Raw genomic sequence first — 27,691 nt, 5'->3', positions numbered from 1 at the left:
TATGCCAGCGAATCTGATTCTGAGATGCAAAGGAGTGAGATTTATATAAGGAGTTCCCGAGTCCACAATTCTTGCAGCTGGGGATCTGTCCTCCTCTGGTAGTACATTGGAAATTAGAGATGTATAACAGGTCAAAGTTGAGGGAATTAAGAATCAGAAATTTTCAAAGGATGCCTGGTGAAGGGGCTGAGGGAAGTATATATAAATATATATATATAGATATATATTTATAAAATGCTTCTAAAATGACCCTCTAAACAACTCACCAGACAATAAACTTGTCACAGGGTTTAAAAATAAAATAACTTCCCGATATTTCTCTCAGCTGCCATGCAGTTTACTTAATATATTGCAATCGCTATCCTGAAATAACAAGGAAAAAGGCATAAGAAACAAAAGCAAAGTACCCTGATAGATTGCATCACGGTCTGGTGTGGCAATTCTAATGTGAAGGAACAGTAGAAGTTGCGAAGAGCAATGGACTCAGCCCATTACATTACAGACACATCTCTCCCTACCATCTGTAGTATCCACAGCAGGTGCTGCCTTCAGTACGTAACATCCATTGTCAAAGATCCCCACCATCTGAACCATGCTATTGTTTGCATCTAATATGGGGCAAGAGCTACAGAAGCCAAAGTCCCACAGCACCAGGTTCAAAAACAATTACTTCCTTTCAACCATTTAGTTCTTAAACCAATTGGCAAAGCCCTAATCAGTACAGTTTAGCATTGTAGTTAAAGGTGAAGGGTGAAATATTTAAGGGTTAGGGTTAGAATTACCCTAAGGGGGACTTCTCCACTTAGTTGATGGTGAGAGTGTGGAATGAGCTGCCAGTGGAGGTGGGTCCAATTGCAACATTTAAGAGAATTTTGGATAGGTACATGGTTGGGAATGTTATGGAGTTGCAGGTCAATGCGACGAGGCAGAATAACATTTTGGCATGGACTATATATGCTGAAGGGCCTGTTTCTGTGCTGCAGTCCTCTATGACCATATTGCTTCAACACTCTGACAAATGGACTTCGTTTTGTTTTTGTTGTGATTGTGTTCTTCTACTTTTTGTTTGTTATGTTTTTGTCTAATTTATGTTTTTCTTGTGAATGCCACTTATATAAGATGCTGTGATGCTGCTGCAAGTAAGTTTTTTGTTTCACCTATGCATATAACTATAAAACTGACTTTGACTTTGACTTTTTCAGTGCTCCTTTGTGGCTATGACGTTCAGGGACGCACAAGAGACTGAAGATACTGGAACGTGCTAGATGAACTCAGCAGGTCAAACAACATCTGTGTGAGGAAAGGAATTGATAATGTTTCATGTTGAAACTGAGAGTGGAGAGGCAAGATAGACAGTGCCAATAACAATATGGTTCATGATAGTAGGAGAGCCACAAACAAGGGGACAAAATAAAAAAACAGTCATTTAAAATCATTTTGGGCTGTGCAGAAATTTCTTGGGGAAACATCATAAAAGTGGAGTTGAGGTTAACACAGATCACATTCTGATTGGCACAGGAATTTAGCTGTTGGCATACTGCTGTTGTCGGTTTCCTCTGGGTGTTTCAGTCCCCCCCCCCCCCCCGCAACATTGTAAAGATATACAGGCTAGGGTTAGAATGCTGCAGTCCTCTATGACCATATTGCTTCAACACTCTGACAAATGGACTTCGTTTTGTTTTTGTTGTGATTGTGTTCTTCTAACTTTGAGTGAAGTTTGTGGTACCAGAAATGTGGCGACATTTGAGGGCTGCCCCCAGCACATCCTCAAACTTTGTTGGTCACTGACGCAAACAATACACATCACAAGAGGAGATCATGGGCCACCATTTTAATGGTAATTGGATTATTATTACCAAATGTACCGAGATACATTGAAAAGCTTTGTTTGTGCGCCGTCCAGACAGATTACTGCAGAGTCCTGATGTGGGAACAACATCATTCAGCTGTGCTGTTGTTCTCACATCCCTAAAGCCCTTGTCCTGCCTTCTACCATTAGGTAAGGGAATGGATTCAGAGGTGAGGATGCAACACTACTTGTGGGATCCCCTCCATCTCAACTCTACAGTATTCCTTCATTTTCACTGGGTCCAAATCTCAGAACTTCCTATTTAATAACACCATGGCAATGTCTTCAGCAAAAGGACTGCAGCAATTCAAGAAGACAACTTGTCACCATCTTTTCAAGAGCATTTGGCGAATTAGACAGTTTTTACAGAAGCACCACAGAAAGCAACTGCTCTGCCCAAGAATGCAAGAAAATTGCAGAGAGTTGTGAAAACAGCCCCGCCCATCATGCAAACCAAACTCCTCTCCATGGACCCTGTCTACATTTACCTCTGTCTTGGGAAAGCAGGCAACACAATCAAATACCCTTCCCACCCCACTTATTCTCTTTTCTCCACATTCCAATGGGCAGAAGGCATAAAAGCTTAAAAATGTGCAACACCAAGCTTAGGTGTGGATTCTTTTCTGCTGTTGTAAATATCTTGAACAGACGTTTTATATATCTGAGAATTCCTGCTCTCATCTACCTTATCATGGCCCTCTCACCTATGTGACACCCTGTACTGTACTGTAACACCATATTCTGCACTCTGTTATTGTTTTTCCTTTTGTACAATCTCAAAGTACTTATATATGGAGTAAGAAACACAAAATGCTGACTTATTGAAGTCAGCCAGTCAAGCAGCATCTATGGAGGAGAATACACAGAAATACTTTGGGTGGAGACCCTTCAACAGAACTATACTGAGTAATCTGTCTGGATGGCACATAAACAAGACTTTTCAAAGTGCCTCAGTATATGTGAAAGTAATAACCCAATTACTAATTAGATAGTGGTCTTACCAAAAATCCCCAAAATCTCTCACTTTTCAAAATAAAAAGCAGTAAGTAGACTGCATCTTCTTCTCGGCTAAGTATCACATTTCGTATCAATCTGTCTCAAGCAGTCTCAATGTTTGAGGCTGTGTCTGCTCAGGAACAGAACTGTCTCTGTACCTCAGATGAGCCCAGATAAATCCCTCCACTTTTTTACATTGAAAGGCGAGGAAAGAGTGTGATCCCAAGTGTGGTGGAATTAGGCACAGCCCTTGCAAAGGGATTAAATGGAGAGATCAGTGGCGCTGCTCCAAAGGATTGTGAAGTGTAACTGTGTTCATCTTTAAAATTACTGGTGTTAACAACTTGCCGAGTATTCCATCAACTCAATCTTATCAACTGGCTTGTCAGTATCAGGGGAAATCAACTGGGCTGCGGTGTTTCTGGATTGAAAAGGAAAAGAGATTGAAGTGTTATTGCTACGGCTTCAGGCATCAAATAGCGTCTTGGGGCCTGTATCTAGGCATACTGTATCTCTGATTTAATGTGATACCACTTCAGATGGCTGCCTTTCAAAAGATTAAGTTCATCTTCTTTTTTCCATATACTACTTTTCCACTTCTAAATCTCTCTTATTCCACTTCTCAATTTTGACACTTTTCAACTTTAAAGACATCATGTGGTTCTCTTGACAGTGTTTTAAATCTCTGTTTTGCTTCCCACTCTGACCTCCCTGATGCTCTTCCTATCAACTTCAGCATAGTTTCATGGAGTAGCACCTTACATTCTGACTACAGTCTCCACAAAATTCCTGGCTCAGCATGGAAACCAACAATTTCAGAAAACAATTTTGCAGTCCCTTTTTACAGTCTTCAAAACACAAGATATTCTGCTGATACTGGAGACCTTGTCTAAAATGCTGGAGGAACTCAGCAAGTCAGGTAGCATCTATGAAGAGGAATATACAGTTGACATTTTGGGCTGAGACCCTGATGGCTTGCTGAGACTTCTAAATCCATCTATTAGCTCTTTATCATGACCATTCATTTTTGTCTTTCTAATTAAGGCTTTCCTAATTTAATTTTTCTTGCCTGCACCCTATATTATGTCTTATTCCCTCATTTAATCTCTCCCTCTCCCAGTGTAGAGTCCCATCTTGCTTCAAATTGTCTATCATTGTCCCTGTACCAAAACAGACCAAGGTAATATGCCTGAATGACTGGCGTCTTGTTCCACTCACCTCAATAAGAAGCAAATGCTTTGAGAGGCTGGTCAATGACCAAATCAGCAGCATGCTACCACCGAAACTGGGCCCCTTACAACTGGCCTACTGACACAACCAATTGATAGACAACGTAATAGCCACTGCTTTACATACCGTCCTGACACATCTGGAAAAGAAGGATGCTTATGTGAGAATGCTGACCTTGGACTACAGTTCAGCATTCAATACCACAGTTCCATCCAGGCTCAACAGGAAGCTCAGAGACCTTGGCCTTGACCCAGCATTGTTGAGCTGGATCCTGGACTTCCTGTCAGATCACCAGCAGGTAGTAAGAGTGGGCTCCCTCATCTCCACCCCTCTGACTTTCAACACAGGAGCCCCTCAGGTCTTTGTCCTGTCCCCTCCTTCAGTCCCTGTATAACCATGACTGTGTTGCCACTGTGACAAAAGACCAAGTTATCAGAAGATTGATGCCGATAAGAGAGACAATGGGGGAAACATTCAAAATGCTAATATGAGAGACGAGAGAGATTAACGAAAAGGGACACAGTTCTGAGTATTGTCAGACCGGTTGCTTTGAACCTGAACTGTTTGAAGTTTGATGGACAGGCGATACCCCAGTAGGGGGATAAAAGGAACAGGTTCGCTAAGGCAAGCGACACACCACGACACCACGAGATAACCGGACCTTGGAAGTGCGTTGTGCCCCCCCCCCAACAAATTGGTGGAAGTTTTGGAGGTCTGGTCGCGGGACCGACCATAGACGCACAGGGTGGAAAGGTATGATCGGCGGGAACCTGGTGTGTGTGTCCACCCTTGCCTGGGTGCTGGCTTCACTGCAGAAGAACGATCGTATCCGGAACGGATCCGTAAGTCGGTGACCTCGGATGACATTACAAAGGGCTCGCCCGTAAGCTAACTGCGAGGAATATCAAAGGTCTGTTTGAATCCAATTTGAATATCATCATTCGCTCTCTCTCTCTCTCTCTCTCTCTTTCTCTCTCCAACAGCACAACAGCGATTACTACGAACTAAACTAAACTGAACCGAACTCTGCATCACTTGAGACTGATCATTTTACCCCTAGACTGCGATAGAGCTTGATTGATCCTATTGTCCTAGTTCTGTGTACATGTGTGTTTTATTATTGCTAACCTGTTGCATTTATATCCTTACTATTAGAGTATTGTGTTACTTATTTCTTTAATAAAACTTTCTTAGTTCCAGTAATCCAGACTCCAATTAAGTGGTCCATTTCTGCTGGTTTGGCAACCCAGTTACGGGGTATGTAACACCACCCACAGCTCTAATTTGCTAATTAAATTTGCCAATGACACTACATTGATTGGCCTAATCTTGAACAATAACAAAGTGACCTACAGGGAAGAAATCATCTCTCTGACACAGTGGTGTCAAGAAAACAACATCTCCCTCAATATCGCACAAACAAATGAGCTGGTTGTGGATTACAGGAGGAATGGAGACAGGCCAACCCTTATTGACATCAATGGATCTGGGGTTGAAAGGGTAAACAGCTTCAAGTTCCTCGGCATCCACGTCACCGAGGACCTCAGGTCATCTGTACACAGCAGCTGAGTGGTGAAGAGGGCACAGCAGCACCTCTTTCACTTCAGATGGTTGAGGAAGTTAGGTCTGGGCCCCCAAATCCTAAGAACTTTCGATAGGGGCCCAATTGAGAGCATCCTGACTGGCTGTATCACTGCCTGGTAGGAGAAATGTACTTCCCTTAATTGCAGGACTCTGCAGAGAGTGGTACAGACAGCCCAGTGCACCTGCAGTTGTGAACTTCCCATGATTCAGGACATTTACAAAGACTGGTGTGAAAAAAGGACCTGAAGGATCATTGGGGACCCGAGTCACCCAACCACAATCTATTCCGGCTGCTACCATCCGGGAAATGGTACCACAGCATAAAAGCCAGGACCAACAGGCTCTGGGACAGCTTCTTCCACCAGGCCATCAGATTGATTAACTCACGTTGCTTTGAGTGTATTTCAATGTTACATTGACTGTTCTATTTATTATAAATTACTATAATTGCACATTGCACATTTAGACGGAGACGTAACGTAAAGATTTTTACTCCATGTATGTGAAGGATGTAAGAAATAAAATCAGTTCAATTCAATTCCACATCACAGAAACAGGCCCTGTGGCCCATCTGGGCCCATCCTCACTCCATCTCAGAGCAAAAAACTGCATATACCAGAAACCTGTAATAATAAATGCTGGAGCTGCTCAACTGGTCAGACTGGATCTGTGAAGATCAAACCAGAGTTGGCATTTCAGATTGATGTTTGGATACAGGATCATTGAGCTGAAATGATAACTCTTCTTCTCTGCTGTCTTAACCATTAGATACTTCCAGCAATTTGTTTCTATTTCAGATTTCCAGTGTACACAGAGTTATGCTAAGTCATTGCCATGCTGTGAATTTGTTCCCTAAAGTTGTCAGTATTCTGGCTGATTGTATCTTGGGCATATTAATTTTCCAAAGTGCAGGAATATAAGAAACTACGGAAAGGAGCTGCAATATATCACTGGAATATCCTTTCCCACCATTCGCAGTATCGACAGGAGCCATTGTGTAACCCAGCTTAATTAAACCCAAATATGCAATGTTAGAAAGCTCTACCTGAACAGGGATGAAAACAAGGTTTACTGATTAAAAAAAAAGGAGAATTTGAAAATTCTCCTATGCAAGGGTGGTGTGGGCTGGACGCAGGCGCAGACAAGGAGAAAAACATAGCAATGATTAGAAGCTGAAGACATGAACATTAACAGTGGAATTAGTAGTGAATATCTTTACCCTACTAACTTGAAAACCTCAGGGTGAAACCCTGGAGGAGAGACAATAGCAATAAAAGATTTATTGAAGCTACGGCTACAACATGCAGCAGCTATAACGAGACAATATTGGCAGAGACCAGTGTCCAAAATCCCTACTGATAGTTGGGAATTAATTCTGTAAAATCATACCAAGGGATTTCGTCAAGTTTTTGTACAAGTTTGTGAACTGACTTACTGTGGATGATAAACTATTACATTCCAACGAAACAAGATGTCGAAGAACCAGCGTGGGAACGAAATGTGTAATGATGCAGAGGATTTAATACGGTTGGATGTATAAGTTTAATTTCATTCAAAGAATCTGAATTTGATTTTCTGCAAGAAATGATTATTTTTGCACAGACTTTGATAAGTTACTGAATAAAATTTATTTTGTTTAATAGTGTGATGTTGGAGAATAGTGAAAGGAGTTAAACTGTGTATATATAGTTCTTGAATTTGAATTTAAACTTGTAGGTATACTGCCTGGAACTGAAACTGAAGTTAACTATAATACTTAAGAATAGGAATTATATTTGTTTTTCTAACTAACTAGGGATAAGTAAAAAGGAAAGTTTAATCTATAAAATGTTAAATAGGGAATAACACTAGATCCAATTAGTTAGAAAAATTGGAGTTATTCTAATGTATATCACTGATTATAACTAAACAAGAATTTGGCTTTTGTTGATATCTAAGATTTGGATCCTAAACAGAATGTTGGAATTTTGAATTGTTCTTGCTCATGTAAATATTTTGCACATATTGTTTTTTTCCTTATAAACAAACTGTACTTCCAGAAGTGTGTGGTTTCTGTTCACTGCCTCCTACCAATACTAGAATCTTCTGATGGCCTAGAGTAATTTGATTTTCTCAAAGAGTGCGGCGACCAGTCACACGCGATAAGAACGGCGCTACATGGGTGTTACAATTGCCTGAGAAAACAACATCTGTCATCCAAGATCCCACTACCTGGGCCATGCCATCTTCTCACAGCTATCATCAGGTAGGAGGTACAGAAGCCTGAAGTCCCACATCACCTGATTCAAAAACATTTACTTCCCTTCAACCATTTGGTTCTTGAACTAACCTGCACATCCATAATCACCAGAGTGTAGCAATACTATGATCACTTTGATCACATTGCACCAAAATGGACTTAGTTTTTTTTTCTAATGGTGTTCTTTCTTGTTAAAAATTGTTTAACTTCTGATTAATTTATGTTCTTTTTAGTGAACGTTGCTTATGTGATGCTATGAACCTATATGCTGCTGCAAGTTGTACATTGCACCTCGAAGTTCAAAGTAAAATTTATCATCAATGTAAGTTAATGTTACTATATTCTACCTTGAAATTCATTTTCTTGCAGATGGTTATAAGAAAATAAAGAAATACAATAGAATTTCCAAAAAAAACATGAACAAAGACCAACAAACAACGAGTATGTAAAAGAAAATAAATTGCACAAATAAAAAATAATACTGAAGATCTGAATTGTCTGTTTTAAATCTGAATTAAGAGTTTGTAGGTTGTGGGATCAGTTCAAGGTTGTGGTGAGTGAAGTTATCCATGTCACTTCAGGAACCTGATGGCTGCAGGGTAATAACTGTTCCTGAGCCTGTTGCTGTGGGACCTAAGGCTTCTGTACCTCCTGCCCATCGGTAGTAGTGAGACGAGAGTGTGGCCTGGACAGTGGGGGGGGTATTTGATGATGGATGCTTCTTGTGACACCGCTTCATGAAAATCTGCATAATAGTGGGAAGGGCTTTGCCTGTGTTGGACTGGGTTGTATCCACCACTTGCTGTGCAGATACTGTATTGACTTATACATATGACAATAAACTCGGCTTTGACTTTAAATCTTGATCCAATCCTGCCACTGTCCGCTAGGGTAATGTTGACACCAGCGAGTGGTCCATTGGTGCACTAGGTGAAATGGCACTTTTCCAAAAGCCCATATTCAAAGATTAGCTTTATTTGTCACATGTACACACATGAAAACATACAGTGAAAGCATTGTTTGTGTCAAACTAAATCTACGATGATTGCGCTGAGCAACCTGCAAGTGTCACTATCCTTACAGTGCCAGCATGTTATACCCACAACTCACTAACCCTATCCATATGACTGGAATGTGGGAGCACCCAGAGGAAACCCACATGGGCACAGAAAATGTACAGACTTCCTATTAACCCCAATCTGACAGTTTGCACTGTGAAGTGTTGTCCTAACCATTACACTACTGTGCAGCCCATCTGGATATCCGGCGAAATCTGTATGGAGTTCGCATTCTCACTCTGACTATGTAGATTTCTTCAGAGTTCTCTGATTTCTTCCCACATCTCAAAAACATGCAGGTTGGTAGGTTCAAAAGGTTACCATAAATTATACTTGGTGTGGTTGGATGAAAGAGAATCCAAGGAGAGTCAATAGTCATTGAGACAGTAAAGAGTACAGAGAAATAATTGTAACAATGTGATTAATAGATTGCTCCAAGAACTGGCATAGACTCAATGGGCAAACAGCTTCCTTCCATGTCGTATGTAAATATATAAATATATTCAGATCCAGATTTAGTTATTGCATGTACATCTAAACCTACAGTCAAATGTTTCACCCAAGGATGTGTTAGGACTAACCCTCAATTGTGCCCACACGTTCAGCAGAACAACACAAAGTACATCAAAACAGAACATACCAAGAATCATGGCAACAACAGCAAATCAAGCCTCATTGTTCCCTCCCCGCACCACACATACATAGTCTTCTAATCCCAAGACAGGCTGACTTTGGCCTCCAGCCTGCAGTGGAGTATGGATTTGCAGAAACTGGGACCCAATTTTCCCTATGTTGCTGTAGCCAAGTGTTCTGGTTTCAGTGGGTGATTGGGATACCCTGAAACTACCTGGGGATTTTACCTCTGTCAACAAACAAGATGCTGGAGGGACTCAGCAGATCAGGCGACATCTGTGAAAGAAAATGGACAGTCGATGTCTCCGTTTCAGACCCTGGGTCAGGACCCTCATGGGCTGGAGTAAATATGTGCTAAACCATTTTTGTTTTATCTCTCCTATCATTTTGCAACCTCTCACCACAGCCAAGGTAGAACTTAAAACTTCATGACTGGAGTTTTACAACAAGATGGATGCTCTTAATCTTTTTATTCTCAGTGGAAGAGAGTCAAAGACTAAAGGACATGGTTTAAGGTGAGAAGGGAAAGATTTAAAAGGAGGCAGATACAATAACAATATTTAAAAAGACATAAACACAAGAGATAGTGAAGTGTCTGGAAATCCAGAGTAACACACACAAAATGCTAGACTAACTCAGCAGGTCAGACAGCATCTATGGAACGGAATAAACAATCAACATTTGGGCCAAGACCCTTCATCAGGACTGACAAAAAACACACTTAAAAAGACATTTGGATGGTAGATGGATAGGAAAAGTCTAACATAGGCAAATGATGGGACTAGTGTAAATAGGCATCTTGGTTAGCAAGGACAAGTTGGGAAAAAGGGTCTGTTTCCATGTTGTGTTACTCTGTGACTCTATAACAAAAAAAAGAATTTTAACAATACTTAGCCAAGTACCAAAGGAATTAAATTGTGCCAAATTTATGGTTAATTTACTGACTCTCTTAGGTTCAATTTTGCTACAAACTCTGTAAATAATCCATTTGATTCAAGATGAAGCACCAGAATAAGCAGTCAGGCTCAAGTATACACATTTAAAAATGTGGTTGAGGGTGAGAATGATTGCAAAATATTTGCGTGAAATATCTGTGAGAGATGTAACTGGTCAGAAGCCAGAGACCAGGAGACTTCTTCCAAGAAACTTGGTCAAAAACACCAGACTGAATACTACACAGAAAAAAGGCAGAGGATTTCAACGCAAGTCACTGGAACTACAGAAATATTAAAACGCAAATAACTGAATGTAGATATTTTATTGATATGTATCTTTGCTCTTCTTTTATTTGACTGTGAGGGGAGTCTTCAGATTAGAACGTAGAACATAGAAAACCTAGAGCACAATACAGGCACTTTGGCCAACAAAGCTCTGCCGAAAATGTCCTTACCTTAGAAATTACCCAGGGTTACCCATAGCCCTCTATTTTTCTAAGCTCCATGGACCTATCCAGAAGTCTCTTAAAAGACCCTATCGTATCTGCCTCCACCACAGTCGCCGACGACCCATTCCCCACACTCACAACTCAATGCATAAATAAACTTAGTCCTGACATTTCCTCTGTACCTACTTCTAAGCATCTTAGAACTGTGTCCTCTCGTGCTAGCCATTTCAGCCCTGGGAAAAAGCCTCTGACTATCCACACAATCAATGCCTCTCATCATCTTATACACCTCTATCAGGTCACCTCTCATCCTCCGTCACTGCAAGGAGAAAAGGCCGAGTTCACTCAACCTATTCTCATAAAGCATGCTCCCCAGTCCAGGCAACATCCTTGTAAATCTCCTCTGCACCCTTTCTATGGTTTCCACGTCCTTCTTGTCGTGACGCGACCAGAATTGGGCACAGTACTCCAAATGGGGTCTGACCAAGGTCCTACATAGCTGCAACATTACCTCTCGGCTCCTAAACTCAATCCCTCATTTGATGAAGGCCAACACACCATATGACTTCTTAACCACAGAGTCAACCTGTGCAGCAGCTTTGAGGGTCCTATGGACTCGGACCCCAAGATCCTTCTGATCCTCCACACTGCCAAGAGTCTTATCATTAATACTACATATAGGAGATTGTTATCTCCTTAACCATCGATGCTTGGTCCATCTGCTGTACCAGTATCTCACATAGGTAGAATCTGTAGTGATCTGATAGGGCAAAGCTGCCACTTGTTTTAAACTCCTGTTTGGTCTTATGAAAGGATCCCATTGAAGATGGCAGAAGTTGTGGAGAATAATGTGCTGGATGCGGAGGTGCACAGGTGGTGAGTAAGGACAAGAGGAACTCTATCCATGTTAAGGTGGTGGGAAGATGGGATGGGGGCCAATGACTGTGAAATGAAGGAGATGCAGGTGAGAGCAGCATCAATATCAGAGGAAGGGAAATCCTGTGAAGACCATAACACCATAAGAAGTAGCAGAATTAGGCCAATTGGCCCATCGAGTCTGCTCTGCCATTTCATCATGGCTGATCCATTTCCTTCTCAACCCTTCATGCCCAGACTAATCAAGAACCAATCAACCTCCGCCTTAATGACTTGGCCTCCACAGTCTTCTGTGGCAATGAATTCTGACTAGAGAAATTCCTCTTCACCTCCATTCTAAATGGACATCCCTCTATTCTATTGCTCTGCCTTCTGGTTCTAGACTTCCACACGATAGGAGGTTCATCCTTGTTAACCTCCTCTGAACCTTATCCAATGCCAGCACATCTTTTCTAAGATGAGGCGCCCAAAACTATTCACAATACTCAAGGTGAGGCCTCACCAGTGCCTTATAAAACTTCAGCATCACATCCTTGCTCTTGTATTCTTAACCTCTTGAAATGAATGCTAACATGGCATTTGCCTTCCTCACCACCGACTCAAGCTGCAAGTTAACCTCAAGGTTTTCTGCACAAGGACTCCCAAGTCCACTTGTAACTCAAAATCCTGGATTTTCTCATTTAGAAAATAGTCTGCACATTTATTTCTACTATCAAAGTGCATGACCATGCATTTTCCAACATTGTATTTCATTTGTCTCTTTCTTGCTGTTCTCCTAATCTATCTAAATCCTTCTGCATCCTACCTGTTTCCTCAACCTGTCTCTCCACCAATCTTCATATCATCTGAAAACTTGGTAACAAAGCCATCTATTCCATTATCTAAATTATTTATATACAGCATAAGAATACCCCAGCGGAACACCACTAGTCACTGGCAGCCAACCAGACAAGGATCCTTTTATTCCTACTCGCTGCCTCCTACCAATTAGCCATTGCTCTAACCATGCTAGTAACTTCCTTGTAATGCCACGGGCTCTTAACTTGGTAAGCAGCCTTATGTGTGGCGCCTTGTCAAAAGCCTTCTGAAAGTCCAAATATACAACATCCACTGCATCCCCTTTATCTATCCTACTTGTAATCTCCTCAAAGAGTTTCAACAGGTTTGTCAGGCAGGATTTTCCCTGAAGGAAACCATGCTGACTTTGTACTGTCTTGTCCTGTGTCACCAAGTGCTCCATCACCTCATCCTTAACAATTGACTCCAACATCTTCCCAATCACTGAGGTCTGGCTTATTGGTTTATAATTTACTTTCTGCTGCCTTCCTCCTTTCTTAAAGAGTGAAGTGACATTTGCAATTTTCTAGTCCTCTGGCACTATGCCAGAGTCCAATGATTTCTGAAAGATCATTTCTAATACCACCACAATCTCTAAAGCTACCTCTTGCAGATCCCTAGAATGCAGTACATCTGGTATGAGTGACTTATGTACCTTTAGGTTTTTCAACTTTTTGAGCACCTTCTCTCTTGTAATAGTAACTGCACCCACTTCTCTTCCTTAACACACTACAACATCAGGCACACTGCTACTGTCTTCCACAGTGATGACTGATACAAAATAGTCGTTTAGTTCATCAGCCATCTGCTTGCTCCCCATTATTATTTCTCCTGCCCTATTTTTTAGTGGTCCTGTGTGCACTCTCATTTCTCTTTTATTTTAACATACTTGAAAAAACTTTTACTATCCACTTTGATATTATTTGCTTGCTTGCTTTCATATCTCACTTTTTTCCCTTCTGTAGGTTGCTCTCTGTAGGTTTTTAAAAAACTTCCCAATCCTCTAGCTTCCCACTAATTTTTGCTTTGTTGTATGCACTTTCTTTTGCTTTGACAATAGCTTTGACTTCCCTTTTTAGCCATGGTTGTACTAGTGGGAATAAAGGAGCCTTTTCTGACTTGCTGCCGGTGAGTAGTGGTGTTCCACAAGGGTCTGTGTTGGGACTGATTCTTTTTACATTATATGTCAATGATTTGGATGATGGAATTGATGGCTTTGTTGCAAAGATTGCAGAAGATACAAAGATAGGTGAATGGACAGGCAGTTTTGAGGAAACAGAGAGGCTATAGAAGGACTTAGACAGATTAGGAGAATGGACAAAGAAATGGCAGATGGAATACAATGTATGGTCATGGACTTTGGTAGAAGAAATGAAAGAGTTGACAATTTTCTAAATAGAGAGAAAATACAAAAACAGAGGTGCAAAGGCTCTTGGGAGTCCTTGTGCAGCATTCCCTGAAGGTTGATTTGCAAGTTGAATCTATGGTGAGGAAGGCAAATACAGTGTTAGCATTCATTTCAAGAGGACTAGAATATAAAAGCAAGCATGTAATATTGAGACTTTATAAAGTACTGGTGAGGCCTCACTTGGAGTATTGTAAGCAGGTTTGGTGCCCCTATCTTGGAAAGAATGTGCTGAAACTGGAGAGGGTTTAAAGGAGGTCCACGAAAATGATTCCAAGATTAAATGGCTTGTCATATGAAGAGCATTTGAAGGCTCTGGAATTCAGATGAATGAGGGGTGACCTGATTGAAATTATCGAATAGTGAATGGCCTTGATAGAGTGGATGTGGACACGATGATTCCTATGGTGGGAGTATCGAAGACCAGTGGACACAGCCTAAGAATAGAGGGTTGTTCTTTTAGAACAGAGATGAGGAAGAATTTCCTTAGCCAGAAAGTGGCGAATCTATGGAATTCATTGTCACAGGCAGCTGTGGAGGCCACGTCTTTAAGGCAGAGGCTGATAGATTCTTGATTGCTTCGGGCATGAACGGATATTAGGGAAAGGCAGGAGATTGGGGCAGAGAGGGAAAATGGATCAGCCATGATGAAATGGTAGTGCAGATGCGATGAGCCAAATGTCCTAAATCTGCTCCCATATCTTTTTGGTTTATGGTCTTATTCCATGCTACCGAGCCCGAATCCCAGTCTGTCAACGACCGTGTGGTGGCTGCCCATGCATCGACTTCACAGTCTGGCAGTCTATGTCCTGACACTTCTGTACCTCTTTCCTGATGGTAGGGGTCAAAGAAATAGTGGGTTGAATGGTAGGATCCTCAACAATGCTTTGGGACTTTCATCTGCAACATTCCTAGCAGATGTCACAAATAGGGAGGAGGGTGACCCTGCTAATCCTCTCAGCATTTCATTCTGTCCTCTCTAGGGTCTTAAAGTCTGACGTCTTACAGCTTTCGTATCGCACAACACATCAGCCAGATCGGACACTCTCAATGGTGCTCCTGTAGAAAGTTGTTGGAATGGCAGTGGGGATCTTTGCATGCCTCAGTCTCCTCAGAAAGTGTAGACATTGCCCTTTTGATGAGTGAGTAGGTGTTATAAGTCCAGGTTCAATCATCCATTATGTGTACTCCAAGGAACTTTGTTTTCTTCACTCTCTCCACAGCAGAGCCATTGATGTGCAATGGAGACTGTTCAACTTGTGCCTTCCTGAAGTCCACAATGATCTCCTTTGTCTTGTCCACATTGAGACTCAGTTTGTTGTTCTCGCATCATTTGACAAGCCTCTCTACCTCCTCTCTGTGTGCCGATACATTATTGTTGTTGATGAAGCCATCTACTGTAGTATCATCAGCTGACTTGATCATGTGATTTGAGATGAATCCGGAAGGGGACTCATGAGTCAGCCGTGTGAACAGCAGCAGACTGAGCATGCGGCCCTGAGGGGCATCAGTGCTCAGCATCCATCGTACTCGACTCAAGTAATTACACTACTAGCTAAATGCACTGTTTAATCATTTGATCTGTGTAAACGGTATGCAATATGAGCTTTTCACTGTACCTTGGTACATGTCACTATAATAAAGCAATTCCAATAACAATATCAATCCTAGCTTAAACCTTGCCTGAAAACTGGCAGTTCCAGCTACAGAGCTCCCTTCAAATCCAACACAGGAACATGAGCCTAAATGCTGTACTCCATCAGTCTCTGTAAAAGAGTTCTAGATTGTGGAAAGAGAAAGCTCGTGTGGGATCAGCTGAATAGAATAATGGCATTTGGGGCATAGAGAAAGGGATTGAAGAAAGCAGTTAACATCTGTGCCAAAAGTAGGACCAATACAAACGAAATACAGTGAAAAATAAAATTAAAATTAAACCCTTATATTGGCAATCTCACTTAGAGAGTCAATCACACTGTAACTGACAAATCACATTGGTTATCTGGTGTGTGAAATTGAATCTCCAGTCTGGTGCTTTCTGGATTTGTTCTTCCAAAATTCAGATAAAAACTTTTCATTGAGGTAATGTATTGAGAGGTTAATTATACACGTAATGGTTGCTATACCAGAAGGAAAACCAAGGGCCTGTGAAGATCCATCTCCTCATTAGTGCAGCTCAACACAAGCAAAAAACAGCGCATAAAATCTGCAAGAAAAATTATTCCCAGTGATTAAGTCATAGGATAGCAAGAGAATCACCTTGTTAAAGTGAGGGAATGGTTGAGATCGCAGTACATGGGGAGTGATGCGATTGTAAGTAGCATTCTCATTTGATCAATCAGCAGGTGTTGGCAGTGTCCAACTTTCACTTACACCTCCTCTGCAAGTGGCTTCAAATATTTGGTCCAAAAATAAAATACGGCAGATGCTGGAGATCTGAAATATAACCTCACAGTTTCTGATGCAAGGTAAATAATCTGAAATGGAAACTTTATCCCAGGATAGAGATGTCAAATACTAGAGGACGTGCACTTAGGTGAGAGGGAGAAAGTTTAAAGGAGATGTACAGGGCAAGTTTTCTTTTACACAGAGAGTTGTGGGTGCCTACCAGCCACCTGTATCCTCTCCTGGCACATTAAATTTGCCACATGATGTAATGGGTGGGCCCCACCAAGACAGCAGAGGGGGATGCCTGGGGGTCCTCCTCAACCTAACACTGGCTGAGCAGCATAACTGCAAGGCCCTTGTAGTGGTCTGAAGCAACTTGTCAAGTGGAGGCCTTTGGAGGAAGCAGGCAGCATCATGTGGGAGAAAGCCTAGGAGCATTCGCGGCACTGTGCTTGGCATGGCTACCCCTAGTTCCCTCCTGCAGCACAGGAAAAGCTTGCCCTCCATGCACATTCACCTAATATCACCATTATCACTGACCGAGGCGCTGGCATAGGCAGAGAAGGCAGAAGCAATTTTAGCCCCGCAAGGCCTTCCAGCATCAGCCTGCACACTGTGAGTCCAGGCATCTCACAAAAGATGGAGGAGGAAACTGATGAGGAGCCCATGAGAATGGTCCAACCAGCACTGCGCTGGCCCTGCTGCGTGCCACGGAGCAATCTCTGCTACTGGGGTGGCAAGGCAGGCCATGTGGCTCAGAACTGCCCCACACCAGGGTCATGCCACAGTGCAGTACAGCCATCAGGAAATGCTGAGATCTCCAGCAGAACCCCTCCATTGTTGCCTCTCCAGGTGTGTCATTTGGGTGAAGAGCAAGGCTTATACGTGGACTGCATGGTGGAAGGTATCAAATGCCATGTTTTGGTGAACACAGGGTCAACTATCACCATCACTTGTCTGGGTGTCCTCCCCACCACGGACCAGCCATCCCCGCCTGGGTGGACAATGACAGCGGTCCAGCTGGCTATGGTCACCGGTGTCTGTCTGGCAATGAGAATGAAGAAGTGGCTGTGCCTCGCAGTGGGGGGAAACACAGTGAGCATGAGATGAGGCTATTTGAGACTAGGGACTCCAGCATCATTGACCTTGACCTGCTGTCCCACTGGGAGGCACGTGCGGATGTGCCGAGGACAACACTCTGCCTAGGTGCTGAAGCCGCAGCTCACCGGCAGGGCAGCTCCAGGAAGAAGATAGACGGATGCAGCAACAACCACCCACTGGTCTCACAGCAGCTCGCCATAGTGCAGCGCACCCCCAGCGGCCCAATGCAGTGCAGAGTACCATTCCAAAACCGGTGATGGGGCTATGAACACCCCAGCTCAGCTCTGCGTGCCCTGGCATCAGCAACTGCATTGGCGCAATGCGACGACACTGGCAGTACCACTGCGGCGCTCTCCAGTGAGAGCATCTAGGCAGCGTGGGATCTGAGGCTGCAGAGCTCCAAAGGCTTGGATTAGGTACCAGAGGGTTGAAGTACAAAGCAGTACCACAGGATGTGGGATGCCTGTGGGTTTATGATGGAGTTCGGCAGAACCAAACCGCAGCCAATGGCCACCTAAAACAGGCTCATGATGCCTAAAGCCGGAGACAAGACTTTACTGTGGGGGACCATGTATGAGTCTACTGCCACACCTGGAAGAAGGGACTATCCCTCAATCTTGGAAGCCACTGGAAGAGGCCAGGAGAGTTGCTTAACCACATTTCCGAATTGGTATACTGGGTACTGCTGCCTGAGCGACAGAAGTTAGTCGTGCTGCACTGGGACCAGCTGGCACCGTATCAACCCTTGATCGCCACTGACCCATCGAGGCTGAGAGAAGGAGGTGACATTCCAGGTGCCCTGCCACTTGCCTCACAAAATAGTACTTCCCCTGAGGGGTGCTACAGACACCCCTTAGCTCTTCAGGCGGCGTCAGCCCACTGGGACTTTAGGGTTTGTTCTGGACTCTGGGATTGCTGGGATAGCTAAACCCCTCAGGTGAGGTCAGTGTTGTTCTTTGGAGATGTGGTTGACAGCTTACCCCAGCATTCCTAAAGCCCTGTGGTACTTATTGTTCTTGTTTCAAAATGCATTCATGGTGTGCACAGGGTGAACATAAAAGTGCTGTTTCCCTTAACTGAGAAGATTAATGGTTTTGGCAGTAGATGGTGACATTTGTGGGTAGTTCACAGAGAAAAGTTAATCTTTTTTGAACTCTGAACTCTATATATAAATCACATTGGTGTATAAGTGCTTCACCCTTCTGGGAACTATCATTTTAGGAAAGCACATTACTTTAGCTTAGCTTTCTCCTATATAATATGCCTATAATTTAAAAGAAAACACATTAATTCAAGTTCGAATCCTTCTTTATTTCATTAATAATGTACTGCAATGCATTTTACAACTTCACTTCTTCATGAAGATATGAACATGAAAATATCAACTCTAATTTTATCAAATGAACGTGTTGTAGTTTAAGTGTGTAATTTGAAACCACGTCCCATCACTCGCAAACCCTGACCTTTTAGCCCCTCTAGAAGAAACCCAAAAGTAGATTTACACACTCTAACAAACTGCTATCAATGTAGTTCTGAAAGTATCCTGACTGGTTATATCATGATCTGGTACGGCAATTCAAATGCACGGGAATATAACGAGTGAGCTATACCTCCAAACCATCAGTAGTATCTACATGAGATGCTGCCTCAAGAAGGCAACTGTCATCATCAAAGGTCACCCATCACATGTGGCATACCATCTTCCCACAGCTACCATCGGGCACGAGATAACAGAAGCCTGAGGTTCCACATTATTAGGTTCAAGAATAGCTACTCCCTTTCAAACATATGGTTCTTGAACTAACTTGTACAATCCCAATCACTACCTCAGGATGCAACACTATGAACATTTTGCACTATGATACACTTTATATTGTTCTAAATGTGTTCTTTCTTGTAAAAATTGCATAATTAGATTAGATTAGATTAGTTTAGATTATGAGGACACTCAGTCCTCGTTTATTGTCATTTAGAAATGCATGCATTAAAAAATGATACAACGTTCCTCCAGAATGATATCACAGGAAAACACAGGACAAACCAAGACTGAAACTGACAAAACCACATAATTATAACATATAGTTACAACAGTGTGAAGCAGTGCCATAATTTGATAAAGCGCAGACCATGGGCACAGTAAAAAAAAGTCTCAAATTCCCAATAACATCATCATCTCACGCAGTCGGCAAAAAGGAGAAACTCTCCCTACCATGAACCTCCAAGAGCCGCAAACTTGCCGATGCAGCACCATTGGAAGCACCCGACCGCAGCAGACTCTGAGTCCATCTGAAAATTTCGAGCCTCCAACCAGCCCCTCTGACAGAGCCTCTCCGAGAACCATCCTCTGCTGAGCGTTTCGACCCCACCCCGGCCGCTGAGCAACAAGCAAAGCTGAGGACTCTGGACCATCCCCTCCGGAGATTCTGGACCACACAGTAGCAGCAGCAGTGAAGCAGGCATTTCAGAAGTTTCACCAGGTGTTCCTCTGTGCTCTCACGTCCGTCTCCATCAAATCAGGATTGTGCACGGCACCCTACTTGACAAATAACAGACATCACCACCGGAGTGGCCGCTGCGAGCTGTGTCGCGCTGCCATCTTCTCCTCCCGCCTCCTGATTAATATGCATGTTTATGTTTTTTCATGGTGAATTCTTCTTACCAGATGTAGATGCTGCTGCAAATAATTCACCATCAGAGAGGAGGTATAGGATTCTGAAGCCTCACCCTCAATGTTTTAGGAATGGCTTCTTCCCTTCCGCCATCAGATTTCTGAATAGTCCATGAATACTATGAACCCTACCTCACTATATTGCTTTCATTTTACAATATTTATTTATTATATATTCTTATTGCAATTTATAGTATTTTTTATATATTGCACTGTACTGTTGCCCGAAAAAACAAAATGTCACGACTTATGTCAGAGTTAATAAAGCTGGTTCTGATTCTGATCATGAACGAATGGACACAGTTGTCCACACTTACCTTGCTGGTCTTGCTGATAATGGTACTTCAGAGACGTTTAGATAGATACCTACACGTGGAGAGATTGGAGGGATATGGATCATGTTCAGGCAAAGAGATTTAGTTTAATCTGGTAATGTAAACAACAGGAATTCTGCAGATGCTGTAAATTTAAGCAACACACATCAAAGTTGCTGGTGAACGCAGCAGGCCAGGCAGCATCTCTAGGAAGAGGTGCAGTCGACATTTCGGGCCGAGACCCTTCGTCAGGACTAACTGAAGGAAGAGTGTGTAAGAGATTTGAAAGTGGGAGGGGGAGGGGGAGATCCAAAATGATAGGAGAAGACAGGAGGAGGAGGGATGGAGCCAGGAGCTGGACAGGTGATTGGCAAAAGGGATACGAGAGGATCATGGGACAGGAGGTCTGGGAAGAAAGACAGGGGGGGGGAACCCAGAGGATGGGCAAGAGGTATATTCAGAGGGACAGAGGGAGAAAAAGGAGAGTGAGAGAAAGAATGTGTGTATAAAAATAAGTAACAGATGGGGTACGAGGGGGAGGTGGGGCATTAGCGGAAGTTAGAGAAGTCGATGTTCATGCCATCAGGTTGGAGTCTACCCAGACGGAATATAAGGTGTTGTTCCTCCAACCTGAGTGTGGCTTCATCTTTACAGTAGAGGAGGCCGTGGATGGACATGTCAGAATGGGAATGGGATGTGGAATTAAAATGTGTGGCCACTGGGAGATCCTGCTTTCTCTGGCGGACAGAGCGTAGGTGTTCAGCAAAGCGGTCTCCCAGTCTGCGTCGGGTCTCGCCAATATATAAAAGGCCACATTGGGAGCACCGGACGCAGTATATCACCCCAGCCGACTCACAGGTGAAGTGCCGCCTCACCTGGAAGGACTGTTTGGGGCCCTGAATGGTGCTAAGGGAGGAAGTGTAAGGGCATGTGTAACACTTGTTCCGCTTACATGGAGAGAAATCAGTGGGGAGGGATGGAGGGGACGAATGGACAAGGGAGTTGAGTAGGGAGCGATCCCTGCGGAAAGCGGGGGGGGGGGGAGGGAAAGATGTGTTTAGTGGTGGGATCCCGTTGGAGGTGGCGGAAGTTACGGAGAATAATATGTTGGACCCGGAGGCTGGTGGGGTGGTAGGTGAGGACCGGGGGATCCCTATTCCTAGTGGGGTGGTGGGAGGATGGAGTGAGAGCAGATGTATGTGAAATGGGGGAGATGTGTTTAAGAGCAGAGTTGATAGTGGAGGAAGGGAAGCCTCTTTCTTTAAAAAAGGAGGACATCTCCCTCATCCTAGAATGAAAAGCCTCATCCTGAGAGCAGATGCTGATCATGAACGGAGACGGAGGAATTGCGAGAAGGGGATGGCGTTTTTGCGAGAGACAGGGTGAGAAGAGGAATAGTCCAGATAGCTGTGAGAGTCAGTACGCTTATAGAAGACATCAGTGGATAAGCTGTCTCCAGAGACAGAGACAGAAAGATCTAGAAAGGGGAGGGAGGTGTCAGAAATGGACCAGGTAAACTTGAGGGCAGGGTGAAAGTTGGAGGCAAAGTTAATAAAGTCAACGAGCTCTGCATGCGTGCAGGAAGCAGCGCCAATGCAGTTGTCGATGTAGCGAAGGAAAAGTGGGCATTATTTGGCATTATGTTCAGCACACACATTGTGGAATGAAGGTCTTGTTGCTGCACAGTACTGTTCAATGGTCTATGTTCTATTGTGTGATCTCCTTATATTCTCGTTCAAAAATCACTACTTCACAATCACATATTGATTTATTTTTTGCCAAACTTTTCCTCTCACCTCTTTATACTGATTACCTCCCCTCTGTTCTTTCAGTCTAGATGAAGGGTCTTGACCCAAAATGTCAAATGTCTATATCTCTCCATGGATGCTACCTGATCTGATGGATTTCTATGTCCATTTTTATTTTGCTCTAGATCTCAGCATCTGCAGTCTCTTTTGTCTCCATCATGTCCACCTGGATTGTTGGGGAAGCCCATGCTTGGAGCCCACCTGGAAGGTGGACAATACCAAATCTACTTTCAGCTCCCTCTTGGAGATCCAAAGAAAGTGAATTTTCACATTCTGCTTTTACTCCTATTCTTTATGCAGGAGCAGCATGGAGTTCTGAGTAGGTTCTGTTCTTGTATGTGGGCCATACACAAATAAAGTATGACCATTAGACCTTAAGACATAGGAGCAGAATTAGGCTATTTGGCCCATTGAATCTGCCCCACCATTCAATCATAGATCATTTATTATTCCTCTAAATCCCATTCTCCTGCCTTCTCCCTGTAACCTCTGATGTTCTCCCACCAGTAGAAACATTTGATATTTTCTGGATTGTAAATCTCAGCTGGGTGCCTCCTCATAGGATCTCCAACAGGCCCCTCGGCCCACTGATTCTGCATTGCAAATTAATCATCCATTTATACTAATCCACGCCATTCCTATTTTATTTTCCTCACCAGTATCGTAGCAGAGGATCTATCATATCAAAAGCAGCATGGCAGTACCTCTACTTTCCTAAATGTTTGCTCAGATTTGATATGTCAGTTAAACTTTGACAAACTTGCATAGGTACACAATGGAGAGTACCCTGACTGATTACATCATGGCCTGGTAGGGAAACACCAATTCCCAAGAATGAAGTGGTGGATTCAGCCCAGTGCATCACAGGGAGAGCCTTCCCAACCATTGAGCACTGCCACAACGAAGTAGCATCCATCATCAATGACCCCCACCATCCAGGCTATGCTCTCTTCTTGTTGCTGCTATCAGGAAGAAGGTACAGGAGCCTTTATTTCCCCACCACCAATTTTAGGAACAGTTGTTACACTTCAACCATTGGGCTTCCGAACCAGCGTGGATAACTTCACTCATCTCAAAGATGAACTGATTCAACAACCAGAGGAGCTACTTTCAAGGACTCTACACCTCAGGTTCTCAATATTCTTTATTATTAATATTTGATTTATCTTAATTGTACATTTTGCACATTGGTTGTTTGTCAGTCTTTCTGCTTTATTTTTTATTGATTCTATTGTATTTCTTTGTTCTATTGCAAATGCCTGCAAGAGAAAGGAATCTCAAGTTAGTAGATGGTGGCATAGACTGTACATACTTTAATAATAAATTTACTTTGAACTTTGATTTTCCCCAAGATTCTTCCACCCTCTTACACAGTAGAGTTAATTTAAGACAGCCAATTTAATCAATGGACTGACATGTCTTTACATGTAAATGGAAATCAGAGCATCCCGAGGAAACGGGGAGAGCATAGAAACTCCACACATGTAGAAAAGGTCAGAACTGAACATGGATCTCTAGTGCTCTGTCAGCAGCTGTAGTAGTTGTGTCATCGCTTCCTTGGAGGAAAAGAGTACCTAAAACTCACTGAATCCTGAGAGATAATAAAAAAAGCAACCTACTGGAGGAGGTCAATGGGTGGAGCAGCATCTGTGGAGGGAGAGGAATAGTTGATGTTTTGGGCTGAGACCCTGCATCAGGATGAAGAGTGGAAAGAGGAGATGGCCAGTATAGAATAGAGACGGAATGTTGAGACAGAGGCCTGTAGTGATATGTGGATAATTCTTTTTAGACAATTTGGATAATTTTTCTTCATTCTCCATAGGATTCATTATATTAAGCAGCCCAGGGCCTCAGCAGAGGATTGGAAACTTGCCTGCATCTGGACTACCGAATCTCTATCTGAACTTTCTTGGTCACCCTCCCAACATAAGCAATCCACTTGGGCTCATGTCTCACCACACCCCTTACCCTTTTTATACTGGCCTTTCCTCTCTCCACTCTCAATCTGATTCAGGATTTCAGCCCAGAACATCAACAGTTCTTTTACTTCCACAGATGCTGCTTCATCTGCTCTGTTCCTCCTGCAGATTGTTTGTCGCTTCAGATTTCAGCATCTTCAGTCTCTTCTGTCAGAGATAAGAAAGAATTTCCTTCACCAGAGGGTGGAATTTATTGCCACAGATGTCTGTGGAGGCCAAGTCAATGGGTACATTTAAAGAAGAGGTTGATATGTTCTTGATTAATTAGGGTGTCAAAGATTACAGGGAGAAGGCAAGATAATGGCATTGAGGAAAATTAAATCAGCCATATTTTTGAACAATAGATTAGGGTCATATGGCCTTATTCTGCTCCTATGTCTTATGGTCTTATAACTCCCAGGATTAAAATAACTGTCACCTTATCTGTATCTAAATGGGTGACTCCTTATTTTGAATCTGTAACCCTTGGTCTAGATTTCCCACAAGATGAATCATACTCTCCACATTCACCTCTTCAAAACTCCAGAGGGCTACAAGCTCATAATGACGTGAGCAACAAATCTGAATTTGAGCTGAGATAATGCACTTTGAAAACATTATTTAGTACCCCTTGCTGTTCACAGTGGTTTTGACGTGAGACTTTCACAGGTTGACAGAAAGGAACACTGCCTTCTCAAGGTTGTCTTTGCTAGTACTCCAGAGATTCACACTGTCGCTTTGGATATTCAGCCTCTGGCACTTGTCAGCAAGTTTGCTCAGCTTCTCTTTTGATGAAATATTGTTTGGGGATGCTGCTAATTTAAACAGCACCAGGCAAATTCTTAGTGCAGCTCTTAGACAGTTTCCTCTTTCATGACCTGGGGTGAAGTATTCAACTTCAGGAGGAAGAGGGGACGTGGCAAAGTCCTGAAAATATTGGCTTCCCAAAGAAACAAATTCACATATAGTGAGGAGGTATTGCTGACAAGAACACATTTTCCCACTCATATTTAACAGAAGTCTGAAAAGCTGGCTGATAATGGAATGGTTTGGGATTTGAATAGATTAGCTTTATTTGTCACATGTACATCAACATACTGAAACATACAGTGAAGTGCATCATTTGTGTCAACTATATAGTCAGAGGGTGTGTTGGGGACAGCCCACAAGTATCGCAATACCTTCTTCACCAACATAACATGCCCTCAAATTACTAACCCCAATCTGTGCATCTTTGGAATATGGGAGGAAACCAGAACACTTGGAGGAAATCTGCATGGTTATGAGGAGTGTACAACTCCTAACAGACAGCGACGGGAATTAGACCCTGATCACTGGCACTGTAAAACATTACATGAGCCACTGTGCTACCATATCAGCTATTTCAGAGAACGGCAGCATTGTTGTGGGACAAGAGTTACAGGCAGCACAGATGGGGTATAAGGTTTTTACAGGAATTACAGAACAAGATAGCAGATTTCTTTCTTTCAAGGGCACAGCTAAGCCTAGTGAATTTTAAAGTAATTGGAGTGTTTTATTGTTAATGAAGCCAAAGACTTATTTATTGAAGCTTTAGTCCAGGAATTGACTGGCATTAAGTTGGAGGCTGGCATTAGGTTGGATATGAGGTTTTGTTCTTCTAACCTATATTTTGTGGCAGTAGAGGATGCCATGGACAGATATGTTGGTGTGGGAATGAGAAGTCGAATTGCAGTAGGTGGCCACCAGGATATCCTGCCTGCGGCTGGTAGTTTCCAAGCTAATGGCAAGATATTGTTTTCTCTAACTTCTGGTAATCACTGTTCTCCCCCAAACCTTTTTTTTGTCCCTCCCCACATTCAGCTGGCCTCACACCACCTCTTCTCCTCTTCCCACCTTTGTGACTTACCCTCACCCACAGCTTCTCCACCTCCTTGCCTTTATTCCATGGTCCTCTGCTATCAGATTCCTTCTTTATAGCCCTTCACCACCTCCACCTATCCCCTCCCAGCTTCTTACTACAATCCCTCCTCCCCTAGCTACTCACTTTTTCCTTCCCTTGGTCTCAACCATCACTTGCCAGCGTATACTCCTTCCCCTCCCCTCTACCTTCTCTTTCTGGCTTCTGCCCTTTTCCTTTCCAGTCCAGATGAAGGGTCTTGGCCTGAAACATCAACTATTTATTTTCCTCCATTGATGCTGCCACACATGTTGAGTTCCTCCAGCATTTTGTGTGTGCTGCTCAAAATTACCAGTGTCTGCAAAATCTCTTGTGTCTGGCCAACATTTATCCCACCATTAACCACAGTACACAAATAATCTAGTCATTTTCTCCTTGATGGAAAGTATGTTATGTGATTTTTTTTTCTATTTTCTCCATTACCAAAACACTTCTCTGATTGTATTGCACAATGGGATATTCTGAAAGAGAAGATAAAGGTGTAGGAAAAAATTCTCAAGGATGTTGCCAGGACTGGAGGGCCTGAGAAAAAAGGGATGACTGGACAATCTGTTTCTTTTTTTTCCAGGAGCATATGAGATTGAGGGAAGACCTTACAGGGCTGTGTAAAATGACGAGGGGAGTAGATAAATTGGATAATCACAGTCATTTACCCAGAATAGGAAATTCTAAAACTAGGGAACATAGGTGCTGGATTCTGATGCTTTTGTGATCCAGAGGTTCTTTAGAAGCCAAGAATGAGGCATAAAACATATTGTTTTCAATTTTATTTAGTGTTACATGAACAGGGAATGAACAAAAAAAGACAAAGGGAACAATTTTTGTAGTGATCTTAGTCTAGATCTAACCTAACCAAATATTCCAGTGATAACAATTAACTAAAAAAAAATAGTCAGATTCAGCCTGCTGGTGGCGTAGTGGCATCAGTGCCAGACCTCGGAGCGAAGGCTCCCGAGTTTGAATCCAGCCAGACCCCTTGCACGCTTTCCATCCGTGCTGGGTTGAGTGTCGAGCTAGCAACCCGGCCTCGTAAATATACGAAAGCCTGCTAAAAAAATGCCGTCATGACTCCTCTCGGAGTTAAGGGCTTTCTTCTTCTTCTTAGTCAGATTCAAATGATATGACACTTGCCACTGAAACCCAAGCTGTTTCTTGAAAAATAGAAAGCAACACTACTGTAATTACTGCAAAGTTCTGAAAATTACTGAAAAATTGAATTGGATTGACTTTATTTCTTACATCCTTCACATCCATGAGGAGTAAAAATATTTATGTTACATGTATATAGGTGATTATATAGAACTACAAGCAAGTATAGGAAATTTACAGTAAACTGTAAGAAATATAACAACTCTGCACCCAAATCCAACATAGACAAGCTGAGAGAGGAAAAATTTAAGAGATCTGAGGATCATGTTTTTCACAAG

This window comes from Mobula birostris, chromosome 31 (assembly GCF_030028105.1).
Source record: "Mobula birostris isolate sMobBir1 chromosome 31, sMobBir1.hap1, whole genome shotgun sequence".
Classification (NCBI taxonomy): domain Eukaryota; kingdom Metazoa; phylum Chordata; class Chondrichthyes; order Myliobatiformes; family Myliobatidae; genus Mobula; species Mobula birostris.
Note: the sequence above shows the minus strand (reverse complement) of the source record.